The sequence below is a fragment of the Elephantulus edwardii genome, unplaced genomic scaffold (genome assembly GCF_000299155.1).
Source record: "Elephantulus edwardii isolate Elephantulus edwardi_28Jun2011 unplaced genomic scaffold, EleEdw1.0 scaffold00107, whole genome shotgun sequence".
Taxonomy (NCBI): domain Eukaryota; kingdom Metazoa; phylum Chordata; class Mammalia; order Macroscelidea; family Macroscelididae; genus Elephantulus; species Elephantulus edwardii.
The window spans coordinates 9,611,532-9,619,301 of NW_006399857.1; the positions used below are offsets into that span (position 1 = coordinate 9,611,532).

A 7,770-nucleotide genomic window follows, 5' to 3' on the forward strand; every position below is an offset into this window, starting at 1 on the left:
AATACATATAAAAAATTAAATTTAGACAGCCCTGGTGTGAGCCATGGCCGCCTTGAGGCCTGGGCCCAGCTGCAGCCTCCTCCATCGCGGCTGCAAAAGAGGGGCCTCGGGATGCAGCCTCCGGGCGCTCCACCCGCTTACTCCCCCACTAACGGGGACTTCATCTTTGTCTCCTCAGCTGATGCGGAAGATCTCAGCGGTTCTACAGCATCTCCAGATATCAAATTAAACCTTGGTGGAGATTTTACCAAAGAAACTACAGCTACGACATTTCTGAGACAGAGAGGATATGGCTGACTTTTGGAAGTTGAAGATGATGATCCTGAAGATAAAAGGCCACTCTTGGAGGAACTGGATATTGACCTCAGGATATTTACTACAAAATCTGATGTGTTTTGATGCCAATGTCATCGCTTGGTTTTGGTAGACAAGCGGTGTGAGACAATCCTGACTTTTGGGGTCCTCTGGCTGTCGTTCTGTACTTTTCCATGATATCATTATATGGACTGTTTAGGGTGGTTTCATGGATTATTACCATTTGGATATTTGGTTCTCTAACAATTTTTTACTGGCCAGAGTTCTTGGTGGAGAAGTTGCATATGGCCAAGTTCTTGGAATCATAGGATATTCATTACTTCCTCTCATTGTCATAGCCCCTGTGCTTTTTGTGGTTGGATCATTTGAAGTGGTGTCTACACTATAAAAAGTATTTGGCATGTTTTGGGCTGCCTACAGGGCTGCTTCATTGTTAGTGAGTGGAGAATTCAAGACCAAAAAGCCTCTCTTGATTTACTCAATCTTTATATTATATATTTATTTTTTGTCTTTATATACTGGGGTATGATTTGAAAAAGTTGGACTCAAGTGGAAAAAAAGACAATGTTATAATGCGTGTGGACTTGGAATTCTTGCAGAGGAGTTGGGAAAAAACCTTGCAGATAAAATTTTACCGTTCTAAATGTAGAAACAGAATTAAGGCCTTTTAAAAGAAAAAAAAGATTATTTTGTATTTAATGAAACTTTTTCAGATACTTGGAGTTTTTTCCATCAGAATTATAAAATCTGTTTGATTGTTTATATGCCAGTGTATAAAATATAAAAGCATTGTGCTTTTAAAATTGTGTCAATACTCACCTAAAAACTTGTTCCAAAAGCAACTAGATTGGTTTCAGTTGAAGGATAAATAAGACACAATCTTGATAATTTAGAAGTGTGATTTTTTTCCCTCAACACAGATCCTGTAGATATATATTTATATTTGTACATATATATTTATGAACTAATTCTTATTCACAAGAATCTATTTCTGAATAACCAGAAAGTTAAGAAGTTTTAAACCTGATGTTTAAAATTCCTTTAATTTGGCCATTAAGCTTTTATTATTTATACATTTAAATTTGTTTATTTAATTCTGTATAGTCTTAAAAATGTCATACATGTTTCAGTGCTTTGTTAGAAATTCTTAACTACTAAAAAATTTTAATAGCTGCAAATGTAGATTTGGTTTGTTTAGATGTGCTCTGAAAACCATTTTGAGCATCTAAGCCTTTGAGTTAAAGTTTCTGTTTATCTTTCTGACCAAAGGAACAAGAAGTGTAATGCATATGGTATTCATTAAAATTGTCAATATGTAGGAAACCAGTAATATTTAGAGCATCAGTAATTATTTTTAAAATGATATTCCTAAATGACAAAGTTACTGCAGGAGACCATTAAAAGCTTGTGATCTTGAACAATGTTATATGAACTAGAAAATAATAAAATACTTCCCAGCTTTGTGTTTTGTTTTGTAAAAAAAAGAAAAAGCAAAAAGACAAAGAAAAAAAAAGAAATAAAATGAAAGTTTACATTTTACGGAATCTTGTTATTGTTTAAGGATTATTTTTCTTTTTTCTCCTAGGAAGTCTACTTAAGGATTTCTATTTATACAGATTATTTTCCATGATAATCTCTACTGTTCAAGTAATGTTGAGAGATATTTTTTAAAGCTGACATTGATGCATCAAATTTAATGGTTTGTGTTAGTAGGAAGAGAAAAATGAGGCATTTAGATAGGGAAATGACAGTATCTGTTACAGTCAAATATGATAAAAAACCAAGAGAGTAGTCTGAAAACCTTTGGAAATAATGAGAAAGTTTAACATACTTAGTGTATTTAACTCAAAGAGGCAAAATTCAAATATGTTCAAATGTGCTAGCCAAACTCACATATTATAATGCCAAAACAAAAACAAGACTAAAGGATAATATAAATACTAAAAAATTTTAAAAAATACATATGGCACATATTTGAAGTTCTTCATGCAACTTATTTGAGAATAAAGTTAAAGACAGTATTTTAATACAGAAATCTATTGTAAGAGAAAATGGATTATTTTTTAAAATATTGTTTTTTCTAAATGAATTTATTGTTTTAGTGTAAATTAAATTAAATACTAAAACTGAATTTATTGTTTTAGTGTAAATTAAATTAAATACTAAAACTGAGAAATTCCTCATCAACTTGGCTTTTAAAATTATCTGAACAAATAATTATATATTAATTTTTCTTTCATAAGCAACTTTATTGAAGTACATTTATGCATCATAAAAATAAATCTATTTTGAAGTATATCTTACTTTAGTTAAATTTTCTTAGTTGTGAAACATTGTCACTATCTAGTTTTAGAATACTAAGTTTTTAGATTGTAGTAAGAATAGATTTGATTTACCAACTATTAAGATATAGTATGATATTTTAATAACAAAGAATTTGTGAAATAGCACAGTACTGAGGAAGGACTAGGAGTCAGAACAATAGGGAAAGAATAAACAGTCACAAAACATGAATAAATACATCTACATTTGAATGTTGATGAATACTTTGTATGTTGGTGGTGGTATTGTAGAGCAAGTCAAGTATAACTCATAGTGACTCTATGAACACAAGAACTGAACCCTGCTTTATCCTGCACCCTCCTCACATGAGCCCATTGTAGCAGTCACCATGGTAGTCCACCTGGTCGAGGCTCTTCCTCTCCTTCATCGACATTCTATCCTTCGCAACATGATGTCCTTCTCCGAGGAATAGTATCTTAGTATGTAACAGAGATATTATTACAAATAATTAGAAATAAAATAATAACATTTTAAAAAAAACATAGGAAATGACGAAATGACCTTTAAGATGTTAAGTTAGACTTTTGAGCACGTTTCTACAAATGTTATTCCTTGGAGAGGGACATGATTCTTGGGAAAGTGGAGTGGCAATAAAAGAAGGGAAGGTTCTCCATTAATTAATGTGTTTAGTGAAGCAATGGGCTTGAGTGTGCCAGAGATTGTGAGCGTGGAATGGGATAGGGTCACTATGATTTGTATTTGACTCAATGGCACCTAACAACAAGAGCAAACACAACAACTACACCTTGTCCAAGGTGTTAATAAAAAATCAAAACAGATTAAAGTATTCAAAGTAAAATGCATAAACACACAATCAAGAAAACAGTATTGCTTATATCAACTTAAAATTAGGAAGAGATTTTCAACTTTGAAAAGAGAAAATATATTTAAGGAAAAGATTAATAATTTTGCTACACTGACATGTAAAACTTTAGTTTTATCATCGGGCCTAGCTAAAATTGTTTTTCTACCTTTAAACTATTCTCTCCCTCATAGACTTCAATGCAATAAACATAATTTATCCAGTTTTTCTCAAATAGGGCATTATGTTTATCATAAAAGTATGGAATGAGGGTTGCAGAGTGGGGTGGGGCTGGGGTTGATGTGGGTGTGGGGTGTATTGTGTACCAATGAAGGAGTTTTTCTTTTGCCTTTCAAGGAGAGAAGTGAACAGGAGGTGGGGATGGGGTGGGCAGGGAGAAAAGTGCAACAATGAATGAATGGAATTCCAAAATCTCTGTAGATGTTCATTGAAATATGGTTGTTATGAGTCTATCTGCACTCAGTGGCCCCTAACAACAGACAGAATACAGTCAAGACATCTTCTGAAATGTTCTTACCAGGCGCTTCAGCCTTGAGCCTTGAGACTTTTGGCCAAAGTTACAAATTTTTCAGTCTTTCAAAAACTGATCTCCCGCACCCATCAATATGTCCAACAAACTTACGCAAAGGTTTTTAGCTTAACTCTGGTTCTGCCTATGAGTGATAACAGACCCAAGATAAGCTTTAGTTTCTGTTGAGTTTTTGATTCTCTGCTTTGATAATGGCTGCTGCCACCATACATCTAGCTGGCATAACAATTTCTGAGCCTGAAGGACATGCTATATTTCTAGCTTCTGCTTTGCTGGTGGAAAAGATCTTCCTTTCTACCGTTGGATCCTCTCAATTTAATGGTGGAAATAGTCAATCCCTTTTTGAATTGGTGAGACTAGTCAATTACCTTGTTGATAGGCTAGCATCCCTATTCCCATTTCCAACGCATACAAAAGGCAAAGTAAAATTCAGTGGGTATGAAAGCCATTTTGAATACTAAGTCTTTAACATTATACAAGGAAAGAATAATAAAAGCAGTGTGAGAAAAACAAATATTCACCTACAAGGAAGAATGAGTTAAATTAAGTTCTGAGTTTTGATCAGCAGAAATAATGGAAGGAAGAAGACAATGGGATAGTATACACAGAATATTGAAAGAAAACAATTGCAAGTCAAGGATCCTGTACCTACCAGGGCTGTCCACCAAATATGAAGAGCAATTTAGGTCCATTTCAGTCAAGCTAAGACTTAGGAATTTGTGAAAACAAGACCGACTCTAAGAAAATCTAAAGGTATTCCTTCATACAGAGACAACAGAGGAAAGAAAACAGACCAAAGTAACCAAGCAAAACAAAACAATACAAAAGACACTGCAACATGATGTTAAAACCTAACTTAAGCATCAGAAAGTCAGACAGTGACTAAGCAGGATAGAAGGAGAATTGATGTCTTTGAGCTGTGGTACTGGAGAAGAGTATTGAGCACACCATGGACTGCTAGGAAAACAGATTCATCCTGGAAAGAGTTAAACTCCTGGAAAGAGTTAAACGGGGCGGCTCCCTAGAGGCAAGGATTCTGTTGTTGTTGTTTGATGCCTTGAGTCATAGATGACTCATAGCGACCCTATGAACGAACGGCCTGAGCACTGTTCGTACATAGAGTTTCCAGAGGCATGCCATTTCGGAAGTGGATGCCTCTCCTGCTTCCAGGCTTGATTTAGTTGGAAAGCTCCAGCCAACACTGTCTATCATGGGTACCCATTACTGTGATTGGCACATCACTGTCACAGTCTTCAGCATCACAGCAACCAAGTTCCTCTCTACAGGAACTCGCAGACCAGTGCTATACCACCAAGGATTCTGAGGCTCCTCTAACATACTTTGGACATGTTGTAAGGAGGGACCGGTCCTTGGAAAGGGACATCATGCTTGGTAGGGTGGAGGGACAGCGCAGGTGGGGAAGGCCCTCTATGAGGTGGATTGATTCAGTGACTGGGGTAATCAGGATGGTTGTATCAGAGACAGTGCAATTGGCACAGGACAGAGCAGAGTTTAGGGCTGTTGTACATAGGGTCACTATGAGTCGCAAGTGACTCGATGGCACATACAACAGCAACATCAATAATCACACCCAATGTAAATGGCTTAAAAGTTCCAAACAAGAGAAAGAGATTTGCAGAATGGATAAAAAGCCAATCAATATGTTGCCTACCAAAGACACATTTAAGATATGAGGAAAAAGAGATACATTTAAGAAATGGGTAGAAAGACTAAAAACCAAAGGCTGGGGAAAAATATACTAGGAAATTGGCACCCAAAAGAATGATAAAATGGCAATACTAATCTCTGATAAAAGTAGACTTTGAAATGAAAACCACCATAAGAGATAAGGAAGGACACTACGTAATAATTAAAGACACAGTAGATTAAGAGGATATGTCCTTATATAACATTTATACACCTCATGATTTACTTGCAAAATACATAAAATAACAGCTCAGTGGTTTGAAGAACGAAATATACAATATTATAATTGTAGTCAAAGACATCAACACACTACTTTCCCCAAAAGACAAAGCAACTCAAAAGAAACTAAAAAAAGATGCAAAAAAGTGAACTATACAATCAACTAACTTAAGTTCGTAGATGTATTTAGGGTATTTCACCCATACAAAACTCTATTTACTTTCTTCTCAAATGCACACAGTATGTTATATAGGATTGATCACATGTTAGGACATAAAGCAAGCCACAATAAAGTAAAAAACTTTAAAATACTAAAAAGCCTCTTCTCAGATTCCAAGGATAAAGGATAAAAAGAATGCCCACGTGGAAGTGAAATACTTGAAATAAGAAATAAAAAATTCTTTGAAACAAATGAAAATTAAACTGCAATATGTCAACACTTCTAGGAAACAGTTAAGGAAGTCCTTTGAGGTCAGTTCATAGCGATAAGAACATACATAAAAAGAGAAGAAAGGAGCAAGGAGCAAAAGAAACATCTCCATCAAATACAAAAATAACATCAGTGGTCCAATTGACAGCACCATGACTGACAGAAACAGGATTGAGGTTGTTACAATTTCAGATGGCTCAGCTCCACAATCAACACTTTTGGCACCAGGAGTAAGAAAAATCAAAAGAAAAATTGCATTAGGGAATTCTGCTGTCAAGGACCTCTCCGAAGTGTCAAAGGTGTCAGTCTAGAGACTAAGATGCATCTGATTCAGGCCATGGTCTTAGAAATTACTTGCTATGCATCAAAGAGTTGACTGACAGGGAATGGCAGAAGAATTGATACCTTTGAACTGTGGTGCTGGAGAAGAGTTTTAAACACATCATGGAATATCAAGAGAACAAACATGTCTTATTTTGGAGAGGGTGAGAACAACCTGCTCCTTGGAGAAAAGGATTTTTGAAGTTCCGTCTCAAATACTTTGGCCACGTGGCCAGAAGAGATGAGTCCTTGGAGAAGGATATTATGCTGGGAAGGGTAGAGGTGCAGTGCAGGAGAGAAAGGCCGCAGATGAGATGGACTGACACAGTAACTGTGGTAATAGGGGTAGGTGTGCTGGAGAAAGTGAGACTGGCTCTGGATAGGACAAAGTTCAGAGCTATTACACATAGGATTGCTATGAGTTGCAGACAGCTGGAAGGCACATTACAATAACAACAACAAACTCTTGACCTCTACAAGAATGGAAAATATAAGGGTAAAGGCTGAAATCAATGGAATAGGAAGCAGAAAAAAAACATTGAAAAAGTCAACAAAACCAGAAGCTGCTTCTTTGAAAGGATTAATATATTAGGAAAACCACTGGGAAACTTAACAGAAGAAAAAAAGTAAAAAGAAAAAGAACTCAAATAAGAAATAAAAGAGGGGACATTACAACAGAAACAGCTGAAATGAAATACTTTTGAATTATTATGAAAATATATAGGCTGAAAAATCTGAATAACCTAAGAGTAATTGCAAATTCCTAGAAATCGACAACCTATTCAAATTAACAGACGAAGAGGAACACTTGAACAGAACCATCACAAAAGAGGAAATTGAACATATCACAAAAATACTACCCCACAACAAATGTCCTGGACAGATAGCTTCATGGCTGAACTTTACCAAACATTCAGAGAACTATCACCAATTTTACTAAAATTATTTAAAAAAAAAACAGAAAAAAAAGAAACACATCCAGAGTCATTCTGTGATGTAAGCATAACCCTAATAAAAAACAGTGGCAAAGACACTACACACACACACACACACACACACACACACACACACTATATATATATA

The 7,770-nt window shown here is 35.4% G+C and overlaps 1 pseudogene; it reads left to right on the plus strand.

Annotated features, from left to right (window-relative positions):
- The first annotated feature begins 111 nt into the window (after positions 1–111).
- Positions 112–844, plus strand: LOC102852926 (annotated as a pseudogene).
- The last annotated feature ends 6,926 nt before the right edge of the window (positions 845–7,770 follow it).